This window comes from Oryctolagus cuniculus, chromosome 7, assembly GCF_051225735.1.
Source record: "Oryctolagus cuniculus isolate XC-2025 breed Fujian yellow rabbit chromosome 7, ASM5122573v1, whole genome shotgun sequence".
Lineage (NCBI taxonomy): Eukaryota > Metazoa > Chordata > Mammalia > Lagomorpha > Leporidae > Oryctolagus > Oryctolagus cuniculus.
In genome coordinates, this window is record NC_142873.1 from 52757044 (window position 1) to 52777153 (window position 20110).

At 38.9% G+C, this 20110-nt stretch overlaps 1 long non-coding RNA gene across 2 annotated transcripts; it reads right to left on the reverse strand.

Annotated features, from left to right (window-relative positions):
- Positions 1-480: 480 nt before the first annotated feature.
- On the reverse strand, positions 481-17543 carry LOC103350083 (uncharacterized). Of its 2 annotated transcripts, none has more exons than XR_016210715.1 (4): positions 17410-17543; positions 7594-7782; positions 1253-1393; positions 481-709 (listed from the first exon to the last, which is right to left on the reverse strand). It is a non-coding gene; the product is annotated as an uncharacterized LOC103350083 (long non-coding RNA). The 2 variants fall into 2 exon arrangements; XR_016210714.1 differs by lacking the exon at positions 17410-17543 and adding an exon at positions 8109-8459.
- Positions 17544-20110: the final 2567 nt, after the last annotated feature.

The window sequence follows — 20110 nt, forward strand, 5'->3', positions numbered from 1 at the left end:
GTAATAAGTTACCCTCTCCAAATAAGTAATGTAGGTTTGAACAGGATTTGGGAATCCAGAAAAATGACTTAATAGATGTTTTTGCATTTCAGATTAACTTATTTGTGGGATATCTTTGAACATAATCTTTGGAATCATTTTTTTGCAAAAGGAGAAAGATCAGTGTGCTTATTTGGTATTTTAATAACAAATTACCTTTTCAAATGATGCTCACTATATGCTTTCATGTTATAAAAGTATTACATATTTACTGTACAAGGTTTACAGCTATAAATGTGCACAGTGAAGAAAATCTAGATAACCCACATCTTATCATTCTGAGATAATTACTCTTACTTTAGTTTTATTGCTTTTTTATGCATATATAATTATGATAAAAATAGTTAATAACTAATCCATTAATACTATAAGTTAGCACTATTTTAACACTTTATATAAAATTACTTCAATCCTCAGAACAATCATATGAGACCACACAAATTTTTTTTAAGATTTATTTATTTATTTGAAAGAATAAGTGACAGGGAGAGGGAGACACAGAGAGAGAGAGATTTCCATCTGCTGGTTCACTCCCCAATGGCCACAAAGGCCAGGGCTGGGCCAGGCCAAAGCCAGGAGTCTGGAACTTCATCTGGATCTCTCATGTAGGTTGCAGGGGCCCAAGCACTAGGGCCATTCCAGCTGCTTTCCCAGGAGCATTAGCAGGAACCTGAATCGGAGGTTTTGAACTCATGTTCACATGGGTTGTTAGTGTTGCAGGGAGGAGTTAACCAACTGCGCCACAACAGCCACCCAGAGGCCACACAATTATTATCTCCATTTGACACATAAGAAAACTTAGACAGGGAGGTTGATTTGCCCAAGATTTCACGCATATTAAATGGTGGAGCTAGGATTTGCACAGAAGCAGCCTAGCCTCTGAGAATGTGCTTCTAGCTCGTGAAACATACTACTTCATGTCCGCATGAACTTGACATCAGACTGTACAAACTTGTTAGTAACTTCCCCTTTTGTAGTTAATATACTTTGAATAGTTTTCATATAACTTAATATTACTCTGAAGCATGTAAATGGGTACATAATATTTCATCATATTGACATAGTTATAAATCAATTTCCAATTGTTAGAATCTTAGGTTATTTTTTACTCTACATAAATACACTGTGATGGACAAGAGTGTAACTAATTTTTTATTTACAATTTAGAATTAAGATCACTAAGCCAAAAGGCAAAAAATTTACACATACCTACCTTTCACACACTTCAATGTGACTCAAAAATAAGTGAAATGAAGAAGAAAATGAAAGGCCTCAATAGTTGGTCACTGGAGATTGTGAGTAGGACAGCTTGCCCTCAAGGACTTCTCTGCCCAGGTCTTCCCTATTCTTGGAGCTGGACGTTATAAATGGAGAAAAAACAATCCTGAGCCAGGCATGTGCTGTTGCCAAAGATTTTCCAGATACTTCTTGAACCAACGCTACCACCTGCTGCTCGGAAACATGCCTCCCTCAGCCTTTCTCCTCTGTCAACACTATGCCAGAAAGAGTTATCATTTGCAGTTCAGCAGTTGGTGTCACCAACAGAGGGGCTCTTCCCACTTGGAATTCCTCCACTGGAATGACGGCAGGGAAGGAGAGGTGTAGAAATTTCCTGGAGGAGAGCTGTGAGGGGGAGCCCTGCCCATTAACCATTAACCTACAGAGCTAACCCATAGAGGACAATGAAGAGCAGATATTCAGGGCAGACTTTTAAACAGGTACTCCTTAGAAGGGGTGAACCTCACGAAGGACAGGGAGACCTGAAAACAACTTGTGTAAGAAAAAAATATATAAGGATAAACACAATGTCTTCAATGTTTAAGATGGTGAGGATAGCTGGAGAACTCTTTGTAATCTAATTAAAGAAGAGATTTAGAAAACAATATATTACTAAGGATCTTTATAAAACACAGAAAATGCAGATGAAGTGGCTGATACCCTGTGAGTTTTCTGTCAAATCATTTTGTCATAAATTTCAGAAACTCCTCATCTGGATACCACACGTGGAATGAGTCATTCTCTGACACATTCACTCAAGCATGTTTTATTGAGCCTCTAAAACTAACTAATATTTACCCAGCACTTTATAAAACTCTGTTCATATACATTATCACATCTTATCCTCCCAACAACCCTGTGGGGAAATTATTATTAATTAATTATTATTTATGAGTTAACTGGGGCTAACAAAAGTTAAGTAGCTTTCCCAAGGTCACACATCTTGAGTGGGGATTCTTTAAAAGATTTTGTTTATTTATTTGAAAAGCAGAGCAACAAAGAGAGAGAGATGGGGAAAGACAGAGTAAGGATATGAGAATCTTTCATCAACTGGTTCAATCTCCCAAATGCCCATAACAGCTGGGGCTGGGCCAGGCTGAAGCCAGGAGCTTCGAACTCCATGGTGATATGGGACACCAGTGCTGCAAGTGGGTTCACTGTGCCACAATGCCAGACCCCTTGAGTGGGAATTTGAACATGGCTGTCTTGACTCCAAATCTTCCAACACATACTATGTGTGAGACCCTGCCAAGTAGGACAGACCCCAAAGGCCAGAGTCTTCAGAGAGACCCCAGGAGAGTCCATTGTGAGAGGAGACTGCTTTTGCTGTACTTGGGACCAAGGCATCCTGCAACCAACGACCTTGATAGTAAGCCCAGAATACTCACGTGTGTGTAACTCTGACCTAGGCATGGTGGAAACAAAGAGAAAGAGAATACGACACATACAGGATCCTTTCCTTAAGCATGCACCAAATTAAGTCACTGAATCACTTACAGAATAATGGAGTTGTTAATAATGGATTCACTTAAAGGAGGCAATGTTTGATGTAAGAAACCCAGGAGAAGGGTTCATTTCAGTGGTGAATGAACACAAGCAAAAGGCATGCAAATGACTCGCTGCAATGTTGCAGAGGGGATGTGGCAGAGACTGGAAAGAGCTGTTCAGGCAAGTTTAACTGCAATATAGTGCATGTGCTCAAGAGAAGAAAAGGGGGCAGAGAGTGTTAGGATGAGACCAGATAATAGACAAGGCCTGGAAAGTGACAAAATCTGTCCTTTCACAAAAGATTTTCTGAGAACCCTCAGTGAGCTCAGCCATAGGTATAAAATACTATGAATAAAGCAGAGTCTCTTCTCCCAGGAGCTCCCTGCCTAGAGAAACTAGATTCCATGCAGTAGGCAATAGGGAGCTATTACAGATTCTTGAGTAGGAAAATGACAAATGGAAGTTTATCTCCAGATAGATATCATTGCATATCTAGAAGACAGAGCAGAAACAGGTAAGTAATGGCGATGTTACAGACTCACAAGTAGTGGCAAGGTGCTTGTTGGGATAGTCCATATGGAAAGCTGTGGGTAATGTTTTCAAAAAGAAATATATATCAAAGAGTTCTGGTGTTAGTGACAGGAACTAGCTTTTAAGGAAGAGCTCTGTGTATAGGAGATAAAAGGTGGCAGAGTAAGAAGCAGGGAAGCTGAAGGGAGATGGAAGGATCCCAATATGAGAGGAACATTTTGTTACCTGGGTTCTGGATAACTGAGAACCCAAGCATGAGGAAAAGAAGATGGAACACAAATGCTAGGATCTGGGTCTCAGGGCCAAGGGGTGAGGCAAAAGCTTGATGACTGGGCATTGGCAGCACTCAGTGCTGTGCCAGGAGCATGGTAGTCCATTAGCTCGTGCGGACTGAGCCTCTGGAGAGTGCTCAGGACAACTTAGTGGAAAGCCCAAGGGGATCCTAGACCCAGGAATCAAACACATCATGATATACATGCCTGAAATTTATAAAAAGGAAACTGTAATCTGGCTTAACGCTGGCTACACAACTTCATATCTTTCATGTCTTTAATGCATTCTTGCTTCCAATCACACTGGTCTGGTCATTCCCACGTCAACTGGCCATCACCCCCCCCCCCCGACCTCCACACACATACACTATCGCTGTAGCCATTTCCTCTTTGAGGTTTTTTTCTTTGCCTACTCTTTCACCTGTAGTTCTCTCTCTTGATTCAAGGACTTTCCAGCCTTTTTTCCCCTCAAACTGCCAGGGTTTGAGAGTTCTTTTCTCTGAGTCAGGGGACAGTTTTGCCCTATCTTTCCATCAGTCAGTTTCTTCATTGTCACAGCAAAGAGAACATTGTAGAGCTTTCACAGTGCTTACTCATTCTTCAACTGCCTCTTAGACTCTGCTTGGTAGGGAAGTTTATCTTGATTTACTACTTACCCGCCCCTTCTCCTTTTCTGGTCTCAAACAAGGAGAGGACTCCTGTTTCCTATATTAAGACAGCCCAGCAGCAGAAAATAAAATAAAGATACCAATCAGAAGTGAGAAGTCAGGAGAGGAAAGAGAATAAGGGAGGCTTCTCTCTGATATGGGAGAGAAGCAGAGGCATTGGTGATCAGAATAAAGCAATGGCGAAAACAGTCACAGTTATTAGACACATGCAAGTGGATGTTTTTCAGAGACCTTTTCACCCCTAGCACAAAGAAATTAAGTTACTGGCGGTACCTATTTCGAAGAACAATCAGAAGAACGAAAATGAAAACCATAATAGCTACCATGCATTGATGTTTATAGATGCTAAAAATTGTGATAATGTTGGTTTTTTAAAAGGTTTTTATTTGAAAGACAGAGTGACGGAGAGAAAAGGTGGGCGAGGGAGACACACACAGAGAGAGAGAGAGAGAGAGAGAGAGAGAGAGCTTCCAGCTGCTGCTTCACTCCCCAAATGGCAGCAATAGCCAGGGCTGGCCCTAGTCAAAGCTTGGAGCCAGGAACTCTATCCTGGCCTCCCACATGGGTGACAGGGGCCCAAGAATTTTGGCCATTATCCACTGCCTTCCCAGGCACATTGGCAGGAAGCTGGATTGGAAGGAGAGGAGCTGGGCCTTGATCCAGCCTTCTGATATGGCATGCAGGCATCCTAAGCAGTGGTTTAACTCACTTCACCACAATGCTGGCCCCAATCATGTTGGTTTTACCAAGGCTTTCTACACTATGGTGGTGTTGTTGTTGTTGTTATTGTTGCTGTTGTTTTTTGGTACCATGGGAACATATTTTTCACAGTATTGTAGAAATAATTAAAGAAGCAAGAAACTGTAATTTGTTTTTTGTAAAAAAGAAAATCTTTTTGGCGACTGCATCCCTCTGAAAGCTCACAAAAGCCATCTCTCTTCATTGTAAATTCCAGCCATGATTGGAACCATGATTTTGATCTGAATCCTGGTGACAATGTGCATGGCATAAAGAGGGTGTGATTAGCTCTTGATTTCAGGGCCACAGCATTCTGAGTTGTATATTTTAGCTAATCTTAAGTATTCTGCATTTCTGAAAAACAAAAAAGCTCCATCACTCATTTTTATCTCAGCTTGAATTCCAATCAGCAAGGACTAAGTTGTGTAAAGTATATGTCCCCTTTGCAGACAAAAGCTTTCTTAAGGCTACAATGAGAATAAAAAGTTAAATTCAATATATTAAAAATATTTACTTGTTGTAAAACAGGGGACATTCTGAATTTGAACTTGAGAAGTCTGGAAGACATCTATCCCTTCTTCTCTGAGCTGATAAATAGAAATTATTAAGTATATAGCTATCATTTTTAGAACTGTGGTTTTCAAGTAGATCAGATTTAGAACAGATATTTACACAAGAGCATTTCAGTGGACTTTGGAAATGCAATTTATTGAGAAAAGTCAGAGACTTAATATGTAGGGAAGTGGATGAGAAGTTAAATAGAGACCTTCCATTATTCTACACTATGAATACAGACAAATACAGGAGAAGACGGCAACTACAAAGGAGCTATGAATCAGGAGAAAGTTGTTTTCCCCTTGTTGAACCAAAGAAAATTCCAATAAGCTCCCAAGATGTCTTTTTATTTGATTGCCATGCTAGTTCCTCTGGTCTAAAAATCTCAGCATCAATACTTTCCTTCTCATGTTTCTCATGCTTTACTTTTCTGCTCTATCCCAGTTCAAAATGCTCAAGAAATGCAACACAAAGGAATTATCCTTCCAGTAGCACACTCCATCTCTTTCTATCCAGCAACCACTCCTTACTATTTCTTGGTGTATTATTCATTTCTCAAGGGAAATGTAGCTTCTTATATTCCAGAAGCAAGGAGTAAAGGCAGGCGGTGGTTCCACTCAAATCAGCATTTTATGTCTGTGCTGTTCCCACAGTAAGTGACTTTGTACAGTTGTTGCCTATTAATGTGTGTCCTTTGACTGGAGAATTTCCTATGTGCTCTGTATGTGCATAGTGTCCCTCTCTCTTGTGGTAGATAATGTTTTGATTAAAAGGATTTTTATCCTTTGCTGGGAAGATGTATTCAATCTCAGTCTCAGAAGTTCCTTCTGTTGTACTTGGCTTATGCGAGTTTCTGGAGTCCTTTGGGGATATTAGGCTTAAGGTCATTATCTTTCACTCTCACTGAGAATATTATTGTGGTTATACTTTTTGGAGATTTAACCACACTACATAAGTTCTCTCCCATATCTACCACTGGACAGAATTAGCCTATTTTCAGTGTGCACAAGCAAAGGATAAAAACCAATTTAAGAAAAGTAAATCTGTGCAAGCAGAATCCCATTAAAATACACATATTTTTCTTAGAAATAAAATACTATATCATTAGGTTCTTGTAGATCACCAATGCATATAAGGCTGTAAATGTTGAAGTGGAATGATCAATTTTTTACCAATTGATCACAGGGATTCTTTAGTGAGCAGATTAATTAATTTAAGAGAGAAGATGACACATGCAGTACCATACTCACTGTTTCATTTTTAATGTTCCCTTGTCTAAGGTGAAATACTGGAAAATAGGTTACAAAACATGCTTCTGACAGTTTGACTCACTAAACAATGAATAACCATCTTACAAAATACCTTCAGATTACAGTTCAGAGCAGGCCGTTGGCCTAGAGGTTACAAGGCTGAGTAAAATGCCCACATCTGATACTGGAGTGCCTGGGTTCAGGACCCGCCTGTGGCTTCTGTCTCCAGCTCCCTGTTAATGGAGGACCTGGGAAGCAACAGTGTTGGCCCAAGTAACTGGGCTCCGCACACCCATGTGGAAGACCTGGATTGAGTTCCTGACTCCCGGCTTCAGGCTCAACGCAGCCCTGGTTGTCATGGGCATTTGGGGAGTGAACCAGTGGATTGTGGGGGGCCATTTCCCCCACCCCACTCTCTACTTCTCAAATACATAAACAAATACTAAAAAATTAATTTAAAACATTATGAATGAACTTTTGAAAGTATGGTATTGAGATGACAAAAATATAAGGGCAATCCTTTAAGACCAAAAAACAGAAAGGAAGAAAGCAGACAGGCAAAGAGACACCAATGTTACCACGAGCTTCTCCTTGACAGCAGGGGAAAACTGGAAAAAGCGGAGAAAACGCTTATTGCCTTCCCACACAGGTGATCTGTAGCAAACTCCCACACATGGCTGAGGCCCAGGATTGTATTCTTAGTGAAACAAGAGAACCCAAATGCATGGGAACATAAATCCCACTCAACAGAGGGCAACAAAGAAATCTGCTTACCCAAGCTTTGGAAGAGGGGGAAAATATAAATCTTCTTTGAGACTTCAAACTCACTCTAATGCAAGTTTGTAGTTTACGATCCACAAAACTTCAGGAATTAACATATACTTCATACTCATTATAGTTTGGAGAAATGATCTCTGGTCCTCTGTTGCACAGTGGGTAATGTACTGAACATTTCAAAAAAGCCTACAAGAAAGAATTTTGAATGTTTTCATCACAAAGTAATGATAAAATTTGAGCAGATGGACATATTTACTCTCTGTTGAACATTATACAATGTACACATGTATGAAAACTTCACATGGTACCACACATATGAACTTTATATATCAATTAAACTAATTGAGTAAAAAAAACCAGCACACACATTTATAAGAGAACTAAATCTTTAATTCAGGTTTTAAATAGTTCATTAATATAAACTTATAGGAAATACTAATAACAATAAAACACACAAGGAATCAATTTTCCTAAAGTGAGAGCACAGACAATAAAGATATATGCAAACATACCTAATGCTTATCACTACATAAGAATATAAAGTAAATATTTTCACTGTGTTAAAGGAATTAAGATATATCAAGAAATAAGACTTTTAAACTGTCGCTCCCCCTCTTCGTGGAGGAACGACACTGAACCCTGCGCTGTTCTTTCGTCTGCTCGGCCCTCCCCGGGTTTGCTGCTGGTTCTTCCCAGGTTGGCTACTGTCCCTTCCACCTCCGTGGAAGGGCAGTTCCCCCTGGCCACATTCCCCACTTCCGCAGGGGAGCGGCACACCGCCGGCCGGCTCTCTGGGGGCTGCACAGGTGTTCCCCTTAGATGTTCCTGGTGCATGCCGTCTCTCTCCTCCTTTATAGTCCTCCTCCGCCAATCCTAACTCGGCTGCCCACACGCCGAGTACGCTGCTCTCCTCCAATCAGTAGCAAGTCCTACAGTTTATTGGTTGAACTGGAGGCAGCTGTGCGGAAGCTGTTTACTTCTCTCCCAGCGCCATATTGTGGGAGAGCAGATGCATACAATAAGTCTTAATTCCAGTAACTCAGTCTAGTCCGGATTGCTCCCCACATAAACAATTTGAAAAGAAAAATTACACAGCTATACAAGAGTTAAAGTTTTAAAAAATAAGCAAAACAAAATGTTACATGGCAGATTAGACATGAATTGAGAGAGAATTAGTGAAGTAGAAGGTAAGCTGAATAAACTTCAAAAAATCAGTACACAGAGACAAATATGAAAGTTAAGTAATGAATGTGAGGATAGAGTGGGATCTAACATACATCTTAGAGGTCCAAATGAAAATAACAGAAATAAAGAGGAAAAATGAGAGTACTACAAAAAGTTCATAAGATAGAGTTAAAAGATAAATTTTAAAGTCCATATATAGTCTGTTTCATAATATGGATTTTCCATTAACTTTTTGAAGATCCCACAAAATGCATGGATTTCAAACCTTTTTGCACCATAATAAAATTTATCTTTTAATTTTGTTTTTCTTTTTTTTTTTCATTTTTCAACACATTTTTGAAGTAGCCACATACTTAATGACTTAAATGATTAAAAAAATTTCCAAAATTTATGAATGATACTAATTGGCAGATCAGATAAGTACAATGAATTCCAAGTAGTGTAAATAGAAAGTAGTCAATTACTAGATATAGTGAGACTGGAAAACCAAAGACAAAGAAAATAACCTCATGAAGACAGAGCATAATGACTACATGTAAAGAAGCAAGAAACGTGTTGCTGACTTATAAGAACAACAGAAGTTAGAAAATTCAAGAATAATCTCTTCAACATTCTGAGAAAAAGTAATTTTCAACTTAGAATTATGTTGAGACGAAATTATCTTTGAATATCTTAGTAACCTGAAGCCTTTTCCATCTAAATGAAAACTGAAACATTCACTTCAAACAGATTTTTATTAAAATGAATTCTAAGAGATGAATTTCACAAAGAAGGAAAATTATATAAAAGGAGAGATCTGAAATGAAAGAAGAAACAATGGGACAATGTGCTGCCCAAACGGTAGGTAAATCTAAGCCTCTGAGCAAATACTATCTGGAGGAGAGAAGGAAAAAACCAGAGCAAAAATACTGGCCAACAGTAGCATACAAACCACAAGATGTTGATTTCATTTAAAGTAGTTTACAGTCTTTGTTTTGTTCGAGGAAAAACTTTGTTAAGTATGCAAGTTAAAATTCCTAAGATAACCTTTTTCAAGAATTACAGAAAGTTTATAACTTTCAACTTAACAAACAGATAAATGAAATAGGAAACAAAAGCCTCATTAAATTAGGATTAATATAAAATGGTAAGCAATGACAGAGGGGTGAATACAAAAGACTGCTAGAAAAAGCAAGACAGACTGAAGTACCAAATAACATGATAGAAATTGACAATAGTATAATAATCTAATAGTTTGCTCTAAAATCTAAATGACAAGAGTTTCTAGATGAAATTTAAAATTCATTAGTAAGGAGGGGCCAGTTTTGTGGCATAATGGGTAAAGCTGCCACCTACAATTCCAGCGTGTAGTATGGGCACCAGTTCAAGCCCCGCTGCTCTACTTCGGATCCAGTTTCCTGCTAATGGCCTGGGGAAAGTAGCAGAATGTGGCCCAAATGTTTGGGCCCCTGCTACCCACGTGGGTAGAAGTTCCTGGCTCCTGACTTCACCCTGGCCCAGTCCTGGCCATTGAGGCCATCTGGCAAATGAACCAGCAGATGGAAGATCTCTGTCTGTCTCTCCCTTCCTCTCTATAACTCTGATTTTCAAATAAACAAATCTTTAAAAAAATTTATAGTAAGGAAATGTCTAAAATGAATACAGAAAGGTTGAAATAGGATGAAAATACATATACCAGGAAAACATTTAAAAGAAAGGTTAAGTAACTTTTTTCATAACAGATAATAGACTTTAAGACAAACATTAATTCTTCAGATGAAAAAGGAGCATTGCATGATAAAAGACTTCATATTGCCTTGATTTATTTTCTTTTTTTTTAAGATTTATTTTATTTATTTAAAAGAGTTAAAAAGAGAGGAAGAGACAGAGAGAGAGGTCTTCCATCTTCTGGTTCACTCTCCAGATGGCTGCAATGGCCAGAGCTGCACCAATTGGAAGCCAGGAGCCAGAGCTTCCTCTGGGTCTCCCACGTGGGTGCAGGGGCCCAAGGACTTGGGCCATCTTCCACCACTTTCCCAGGCCACAGCAGAGAGCTGGATCAGAAGAGGGGCAGCTGGGACTTGAACCGGTGGCCATATGGGATACCAGCCCTTCAGGCCAGGACTTTAACCCCCTGAGCCCCAGCACCAGCCCCACCTTGATTTATTTTCATTTAACTCAAACTTTGTATATACCAAATAACACAATGTAAAGAGCTATAAAACAAAATTTGAGAAAATCTCAAGGACTCATTTACAAATCTACTCTGAAAGAAAAATTTTAACATGCTAAATAATTGATAAACAAATCACATCAGTAAGAATATTGAAAAATTAAATAATACAAGTCCCCATCAATATATAGCATTGCTTTCCATCAATTGAGGATTCATCAAGTATGTTGAGAACCCGTAAGACATCTACAAAATTTAGCATGGAATTTAACATAAAGAAATAGGCTTCTCTGGGAATCTGTCCCAAACAATCTAGGAACTGAGAGTTCTAATGTTACACAAACTAGCTTAGGAAACAGTAAACTTGAAAATAAATCCCCAATCATTTCATAAGTAAGTATGACTTTGTTGTCAAAATCAAACTATGACAATATGAAAAATAAAATTACAAGCAAATTTACTTCAAAGAGATAATCTTAACTTCCCTAAAAGATTGAGAATCAGTTAGCTGAATTAAAGATAGCTAAAATGTTTAAATGTACTAAATATATGTACAAATATATGTAAAACGTCTAAATGTACTAAATATATGCACAAATTCCAAGGAATTTTCTTTTCAGTATGCAGAAATTAATACATTAAAATAAGAGAGCCTTCGAGTTTTGCATCCATAGAGATTCTCTAGCCTCAGAAGTGAATATCTCAAGACCTCTAATTTCAGATAGCAGCAGTTCAATAGGTCACATAAGTAGCAATTATAAGATGTCATCTTGGACAAATCAAGATGATGTTATCATCTTGATAACAGCATATCTTTCTTTGAGTAATTCCGTAGTCAAAAATGGGATATGAAAGAACTTTAGAATGAGCCATGCAAATGGGAGGCAATAATGTGCCTAGCAAGTATCCCAGTCACTTTTCGCTGGTGTGTAATGGAAGGTGAAAAACTCCAGGATAGAGTTGACAGAAGAGAAACGTGGGTAAAGAGGGAAGTGGATGGTCAACAGAAGGTAGTAAAGTCTTGGAAGTGGGAGAATGAAATGTGAGAGAACACAGAGAGATACATGAAAGCACACAATTGGGGGTGTTATCATCCCTTGTTAGTATCAAATAACAAATAAAGCTTTAAAATGAAAACATGAGAATAGAAATAGTACCCACCAGGTTCTGTACTCTTGTCCATGCTGAGAACATGACCTGGCATATAGCAGAAACTAAATAAAATTGATTGAGTGAACGAATGAATGAAAAGCTAATAAAATAGAAGCAAACCAAAAGGAACTATGTGGTACTGGTTGAGGATGGGAAACATCACTATGAACTCATGTTCACCTTAATATAGACACGAGTGGATAAAGAAACAATTCTATGTGTTTAAGTGTATACAGACAGATTATTTCTTAAATCTATCCACTGAAGACCTGGAGGCAAGACACTCCTGTAGCAATAAGCGTGCTCATTGACCAGATCTGGGTTTCTAACACTACTCTCCAGAGAAAGGAACCAGGGCTCCTTGGAAAGAAATGTTTCTCAGAAGCAGCAGGGAATATGCACGATGAGCCTGGTATATCTTGTGGTGCCAGAAAGTAAAGACGTGTTTAAAATAAATGGAGGAAGTATGCCATAGGGATATAAAAGTCAGCTGAAAGTGCTCCCAGTGGTCAAGGCTAGAACAGCTTTACTGAATCCCAATCATTTATGTGAATACTGCCCCCCTAAGGAGATAAGAACATAATCCCACAGAGCATAACTGTCCATACGTTAAGTGTAGACTGAAGTAGTAACTTCTTTTCAAAAAATATCTGATGGAAAGGTTTGTGGGTGAGAGTAATTTTGCAGAGGAGAAACCTAATAAATTTCAGCCAGGTGATCAGTGTTGGCATCATCAATGATAAAAATCATGTTGATAGCATGTACCCTTGTTAGAATATGGTGAGCTTGGTCTTCCTCTCCCATCCCATACCTTGGTGGAAACATCGGAAAAAAATCAGACAAACCAAAATTGCAGGAAATCCTACAAAATATCTTACCACCTCAAGGTCATTTAAACAATGAAAGTTAGAAATTTTCAATGTACATAGGAGCCTAAGGAGACATGACAACCTGGATGGGATTCTAGAACAGAAAGGGGACATCCATTAAAAACTATTAGTTACTAATACTATATCAACATTGACTCATTAGTTTCAACAAATGGACCATACTAATACAAGACGCTAACAAGAGGCAAAACTGCCTGTGCGGTATGTGGAAACTCATTGCACTATCTTTGCAATTTTTCTGAAAATCTAAAGTTACCCTAAAACAGAAAAGTTTATTTAAAAATATTACCTAACATTTATCAAGGGCACAGCATGTGCCATGAACTGTTCTAAGCAGCTGTATCTACTAATGACTTTAATCTTCCCACAGCAACCCTGTAATGCCAATATGATTATCTCTGTTTAATTAAGAAATTGAAACAAAGAGGGGTTAAGCAATTTGTTCAAGGTCTCCATGCAGCCACAAAGGGGTACAGCAGAGAACTGAACTGAGGAGAAAGAATTCTGTCCTCTTAGGACAAGATGATCTCTGCGAGTGGTTCTCAGCCCTATAATTTGACTTTCTGATTTTTAATAAGTCTCTGCAACGTTGAGTAAATGACAAGTTAAACAGTTAATACTAGGAGTTTGGGAAACCATAATAACAAATAGCTTAATAGGGTTTCAAACTTCCACCTGAGGGGAGGGAGAGAGATTATGGATATAAATATGAGTAATTTAATCTTTATAAAAACAATCTCAATAAAATGAGGAATTTACTTATTGGGATAAATTGGCAGTAGTTATTACTCAAAAGTGTAGTAGGGAAAAATGGCCACACCCTAAAGGATTAAGATAGCTGGCTCATGTGAAGTGTATATGGTTATGCAAAAATAATCATAAAAGTTTTAACACACGGGTGATTGACAAATTGGGCAACTTCACTGTGAACAAAAATAGAAGCTAAAGATTATAAACAGCCTAAGAAAAAAAGGACCATGGGAGCATAAAAGAGGCACTGCTATTCAAAAAATAAAAAGTAAAATACAAGAAAGCAAAACAGATATGAATAAAGTTTTGTTCTGTTTAATATAGTAGAGAGTTGAAATATAAGAAAGAGTCAGTAAAAGTTATTTACACAGGCAAAGTTAGAATCCATTGGATCCTGTAAAGGAAATGGTAGGAGACCTAAATACACTCAAGAAATGGAGTGAGGCTGATAAATCTGCCTCTACTACTGCCTTTGTAAGCAGTATATGTTCTATTTGTGCATTGTGTGAAATAATTTTATTTTTGAATGTTTTTTCTCTTATAATCTTCTTTGCTTCCTAATATCTGGATTCACATGTTTTCTTTATCTCATATTCTTTCTTAATTTTCATTTTTTATCAGCCAAAATATAGAATCTCTGTTGGAAGGGTTTTTGAGAATGTATATGTGGAGGGGACAGAATGCAGTGTAGGATATTTTCCTTGATATTACATAAACTCTCCTGTCTTTTAAGGCTGATGTCTTCAGAAAACATAGTTATGTTGCATTTCAAAAAGATAATTTCCTTCCTAATATATTCTCTTTTTTGAAGACTTATTTTATATATTTGAAAGGCAGAGTTACACAAAGGCAGAGGCTTGGGGTCAGGGGAGAGAGAGACAGAGAGAAAGGTCTTCCATATGCTAGTTCACTCCCCAGATGGCCGCAGCAGCCAGAGCTGTGCCGACCTGAAGCCAGAAGCCAGGAGCTTCTTCCATGTCTCCCATGTGGGTGCAGGGCCCCAAAGAATTGGGTCATCTTGTACTGCTTTACCTGGCCGTAGCAGAGAGCTGGACCGGAAGTAGAGCAGCCTGGACTCAAACAGGCACCCATATGGGATACCAACACTGCATGTGGAGGCTTTACCCATTACGCCACAGTGCCAGCCCCCCACTAATATATTCTTAATGGAAATAATAATCTTTAGGTTTCAACAAAATCCCTCTTAAGCTTCTTAAAAACTTACATGAAACCAGTATTTTGAATATTTCTTAATACTTTACATAGAAGCCAATGTTCAGTGATATCTAAAAAGTTTTTTCAAGAAAGAAAATGGGCCAGCACCGCGGCTCACTAGGCTAATCCTCCGCCTAGCGGCTCCGGCACACGGGGTTCTAGTCCCGGTTGGGGCGCCGGATTCTGTCCCGGTTGCCCCTCTTCCAGGCCAGCTCTCTGCTGTGGCCAGGGAGTGCAGTGGAGGATGGCCCAGGTGCTTGGGCCCTGCACCCCATGGGAGACCAGGAAAAGCACCTGGCTCCTGGCTCCTGCCATCAGATCAGTGCGGTGTGACGGCTGCAGCACGCTGGCTGCGGCGGCCATTGGAAGGTGAACCAACGGCAAAGGAAGACCTTTCTCTCTGTCTCTCTCTCTCACTGTCCACTCTGCCTGTCAAAAAAAAAAAAAAAAAAAGAAAATGTATACAATATAAACTGAACCTTGCCATAGATATGATAGATACGATTTCTCTAAAAACACAAAAAATCCATTCTTACAGATTAGTGCAACCCGAGAACAGTAAGAAAATGTACCTGTGTAGGAACTGCATTCAAATGAACACAGTGGCTAATTTCCAGAGAGTTTAAAGCACAGTTGCTAACTACCACAGCGATCTCATCTTCCCAAATCCGGCAAGGAGTTGTCAGGCTTTCTTACCTGACATGGCAGCAGCATTCAGGACTGCTGCTACTCTTTCTATCCCTTCATTTCAATGGCAGGGCCTCCTTGGCTACTCGTTGACTCACAAGTCCATTTTCTTCACAGTCACTGGGTCCTAACGGCTCAGTCCAAGGTTCTGCTCCCCTGCTCATGTGGTCGTCTCTCTCAGCGAACTCAACCATGCTCTTCTTCAAAAGCCACACACCATATATGCAGCTGACTCACTCAAATCTATCCCTGCCCTGAGCACCAAGCTCACATAGCCAATTGCATGTTGTGCACGTTTGGATGTCTCAAAGATCCACAAACGAAACATGTCGAAAATCAAAGCCATAACTTCTTCACCTGCCTATCTCTTCTGCTCTAGTACTCTATTCCTATAAATGATCACTCTGATCAACCATAAAATAGTATTTCATTTAAACAGATAAACTTATTAACAAAGAGACAAAAATGGAACAAAATACTGTATCTGCAGGGCATAAGAAACCTAAGGAAGAACATTTAAAAGTTATTGAGTAACAAAATGATCTAGGAGGTTGAAACATATGAGAAAATGAAGCACTTTAGTCCCACTGAGCAATACTCCCTTCTCAGTAAGTGGGAATTTATGGTATTCTACAGATAACCTTTGGGGTCCTTTCAACACTAGAACGTCACACAAAAATTGGTAGCCAGTGAAAGCCAAATGTATTCATGGAAACATGGGTTTCCAAGCAAACTAAGACAAATAGGTACCAATGCTTTGCTGCAGTTAATACTTGCAAGACATGGCCTGAGACAAATTTCTCTAGATTCAAACATCTTGGTTAAGCCGCCCCCTCAATGTTGGCATCCCATATGGGTGTTGTTTCAAAACCTGGCTGCTCCTCTTCCAATCCAGCCCTCTGCTAAGACACCTGAGAAAAGAGTAGAAGATGGCCTAAGTACTTGGGTCCCTGAACTCATGTAGGAGACTGGAAGAAGTTGTGGCTCCTGGATTGTGGCCATTTGGGGAGTGAACCAGCAGATGGAAGATCAATACTTACTCTCTCTCTCTCTCTTTCTCTCTCTTCTCTTTCTCCCTAACTCTGCCTTTCAAGTAAATTTTTAAAATCTTTTAAAAAAGAAATCAAATATCTTCAAATTATTACCCTGCATATTTTGAGGATCAGATAAGGAAGAGCAAACAAAGATGAAGAAGGAGTGTTAAGAAAAGTAGCCTAACACCATTCCTTATCCAAGCCATCATCCATAATGCCACCATTTCCTCAAAGCCCCAGTACCATGCATCTTTCTTCTCAAAAGATTGTTCCAACATCTGGAATGATATGAATTAATATAGTCTGTTAAACTGAAATAAGTTCACTTCAACCATAACACTTGGACTATGGACACAGTGGAAAAAAAAGCTATTTCAAAATGCAAAAATTTATATGCAACATACATCTGATAAAATATTAAGAAATCAAACATTTAGCTAAGCACTTAGAGAAATCATTTACCATGAGTTATGGATTTTGAAATGGTCCCCAAAGGACCTAGGGCAAATCCCCTCACTGAAGATATTTTAAATAGATTCAAAGAAAAACTTGAGTGAGAGAATACTAGAGTGAAAACTCCCACACTAACAAATATGAAACAGATGAATTTTAGCTTTGCCTATTTTTAATATGTTCAACTACTATTTTTCTGATTCATTAAAAAGTAGACTTGGTATTCTAAACTCTCTCAACACAAATAACATAAAGATTAAATCAATAACACTTAATTATGGTTCCAGAGACTTACAGTTACATGACAAGACATTTGAGGCCAAAGCTATAAACTCCAAATACTGCTTTCATCATTGACAGAAACAGAAGGTTCTTAGGGAAGTTCCTCCTTAGAAAGTGATCTATTCCCAGGCTCCCTACAATTCACTCAGGGTTACAAACTGCAAGCACTGCAGCTGATTTTAATTGCCACAATGATGCATAGGGAGAGATGTGATAGCTGGAGTAACTGGCTTCTAAACAATGAGGAGCTTTAAAGATTAAAGTCAACACTTTAAATTGCACTCAAGACTGAACAGGAAGCTAATGCTGACCATAGAATACAGGTGTAATATTCTCCATATGTTTTGGACACTGCAGCTGAAGAGATCTAGCCCTCTGCTTCACACACACACAAAAAAACCAAATGCAATCAATTATTGTATTCTATTTTTAAAAGATTAATTTTATGTATTTGAGAAGCAGAACTGCAGAGAGAGGAGGAGAGACAGAGAGAGAGGGGTCTTCTATCTGGTGGTTCCTCCAAATGGCCATGACAGCTAGGGTTAGGCCAAAGCCAGACACCAAGAGCTCATTTTGGATCTTCCACGGGGATGGCAGGGGCCTACACACTTGAGTCATTATCTGCTGTTTTCCCAGGCACATTCTTAGGGAGCTGTATTGAACGTGGAGCAGCCAGGACTCAAACCAGTGCCCATATGGGATGCTGGCAGTGCAGGCTATGCCACCATGCCAACCCCTATTGTATTCTATTTTTAAGGTTAAGAGTACAAAGACCAGAATGGAAGCAACATCTCTGTACAAAGAATGAAAGATATGCTTGGATGTGGGATGATAACCAGAGAACTCAATGTAAGGTATTCCTAAGCAAAAACAAGCTGGTTAATACAGTAAATGGATTTTTTGAACACTTGGAATCTTGCTTCATATGAATTGCTTCATAGCTCCTAATCATAGTAGACGCATTAATAGTTGGCTATGCTAGCTATTTTCAGGTATGAAAAATAATATGACTGAGGACACCACCAAGACAAATGACTAGTGGTGCCTGGTGCACCTCCCTGGTGCACAACAAAGAGAAACAATTATTTCACTGGGCTGTTTGAGACAGTGTTGGAGTATAGGAGGGATGAGACAGAGATATAGAGTGTGAGTATACATAATGGCTGTACAAAAAGGGAGCTAACCACACAGAATCTATTATTCTGTCTCTCAAGATCAACTGTGAACCAACGGGTGCCTTGCTTAGCAGGGAAAGGGTGAGCAGGAGGACCCCAGCTGACCCATTTGTGCCAACAACACCTGAATCATTTGCTGCTGAAAACCATGTGGCCCTGATAGTCCTGGAGTCCAGTTTGGGGAGCTGTTGAGTTACTACACCACTGCATTGCCTTGTAGGAAGAGCCTGGCCCACGGGTAAGCCCTTCTCCACCCAAGCTCTTGCTGCATGGAGACTTCAAACAACAGAAATTTTGTGAAGCAGTTGAGCAGCTGCTTACAGCAGCTTGGCCAAACCAGTTCAGATAACCATCCAGGAAAATTCACCCACACCCCCATGTCCCTGGGAAACATCTAAGTGACCCATTCTGAGTAGCTCCACCTGGAGAGGCTCCTGGATAAGAGTTAGGTAACCCAGCCCAATATCCTGCTGTCCCAGAGGAATTCAGGTAGCCACAACCACCCATCCTTAACCCCAAGAAGCAGTCAACCTCTAAAAGCAAAAGATGTCTACAATGAAATTGTTAAAACCCTGGTGAAGTTACAGAGAACATACCAAAAGCAAAACTGTCTCATGTACATAGATTTGAAGAGTGAAAATTCTTAAAATGTGCATATTGTCCAAAGTAGTCCACAAGTTCAATGCAATCTGTATCAAAATATCAATGACAGTCTACACACACACACACAAATAAATTAAAAAGAATCCTAAAATTTGAATGGAATCACACAAGACCCTGAATAGCTAAAAAAATTCTGAGAAAAAAGAACAAGGCTGCAAAAAGAACAAGGCTAAGTCACTACAAAATACCTGATTTCAAAACATACTATAAAGAAATAAAAGTCAAAACATTATGAAGCTCACATAAAAACACACAGACAGATGGAACAGAACAGAAAACACAGAAATAAGTCCACATTTATAGGCAACTTATTATTGACAAGGCAGGATGAACATAAATTAGAGAAAGGAAAATCTTTTCAATAAGTGGTATAGGGAAAATTGACTATCCCTATACAGAAGAAAGAAACTAGACCCTTGTCTTTCATCACATTAAAAAAATCAATTCAATTATGTGTGTGTGTGTGTGTGTGTATAGGTATTTTCTTTATACATTTTCTTTATCCATTCATCTGATGATGGATATCTTGGTTTATTCCATTATCCAGCTATAAAAATGAATGAAACTCTATCATTTGCATCAAAAGGGTTGGAACTGGTAGACATACTGTTGAGTGAAATAAGACTGACACAGAAAGAAAAATACCACATGTTCTCCCTTATGTGTGGGAGCTAAAATTAAGGAAAGAAAGAAAGAAAGAAAGGAGGGAGGGAGGGAAGGAAAGAAGGAAATGTGTATCTCTTTTGCTGCTGTGGCAGTGTTTTGTCAAACTTTATTTTCAATCTTTGTCAAATTGTTAAGAATTATATACCTTTATAGTTTTAAGGATTTTATGACTGTTTTAAAATTTACTTTATATGAGTGAAGTTGAACATA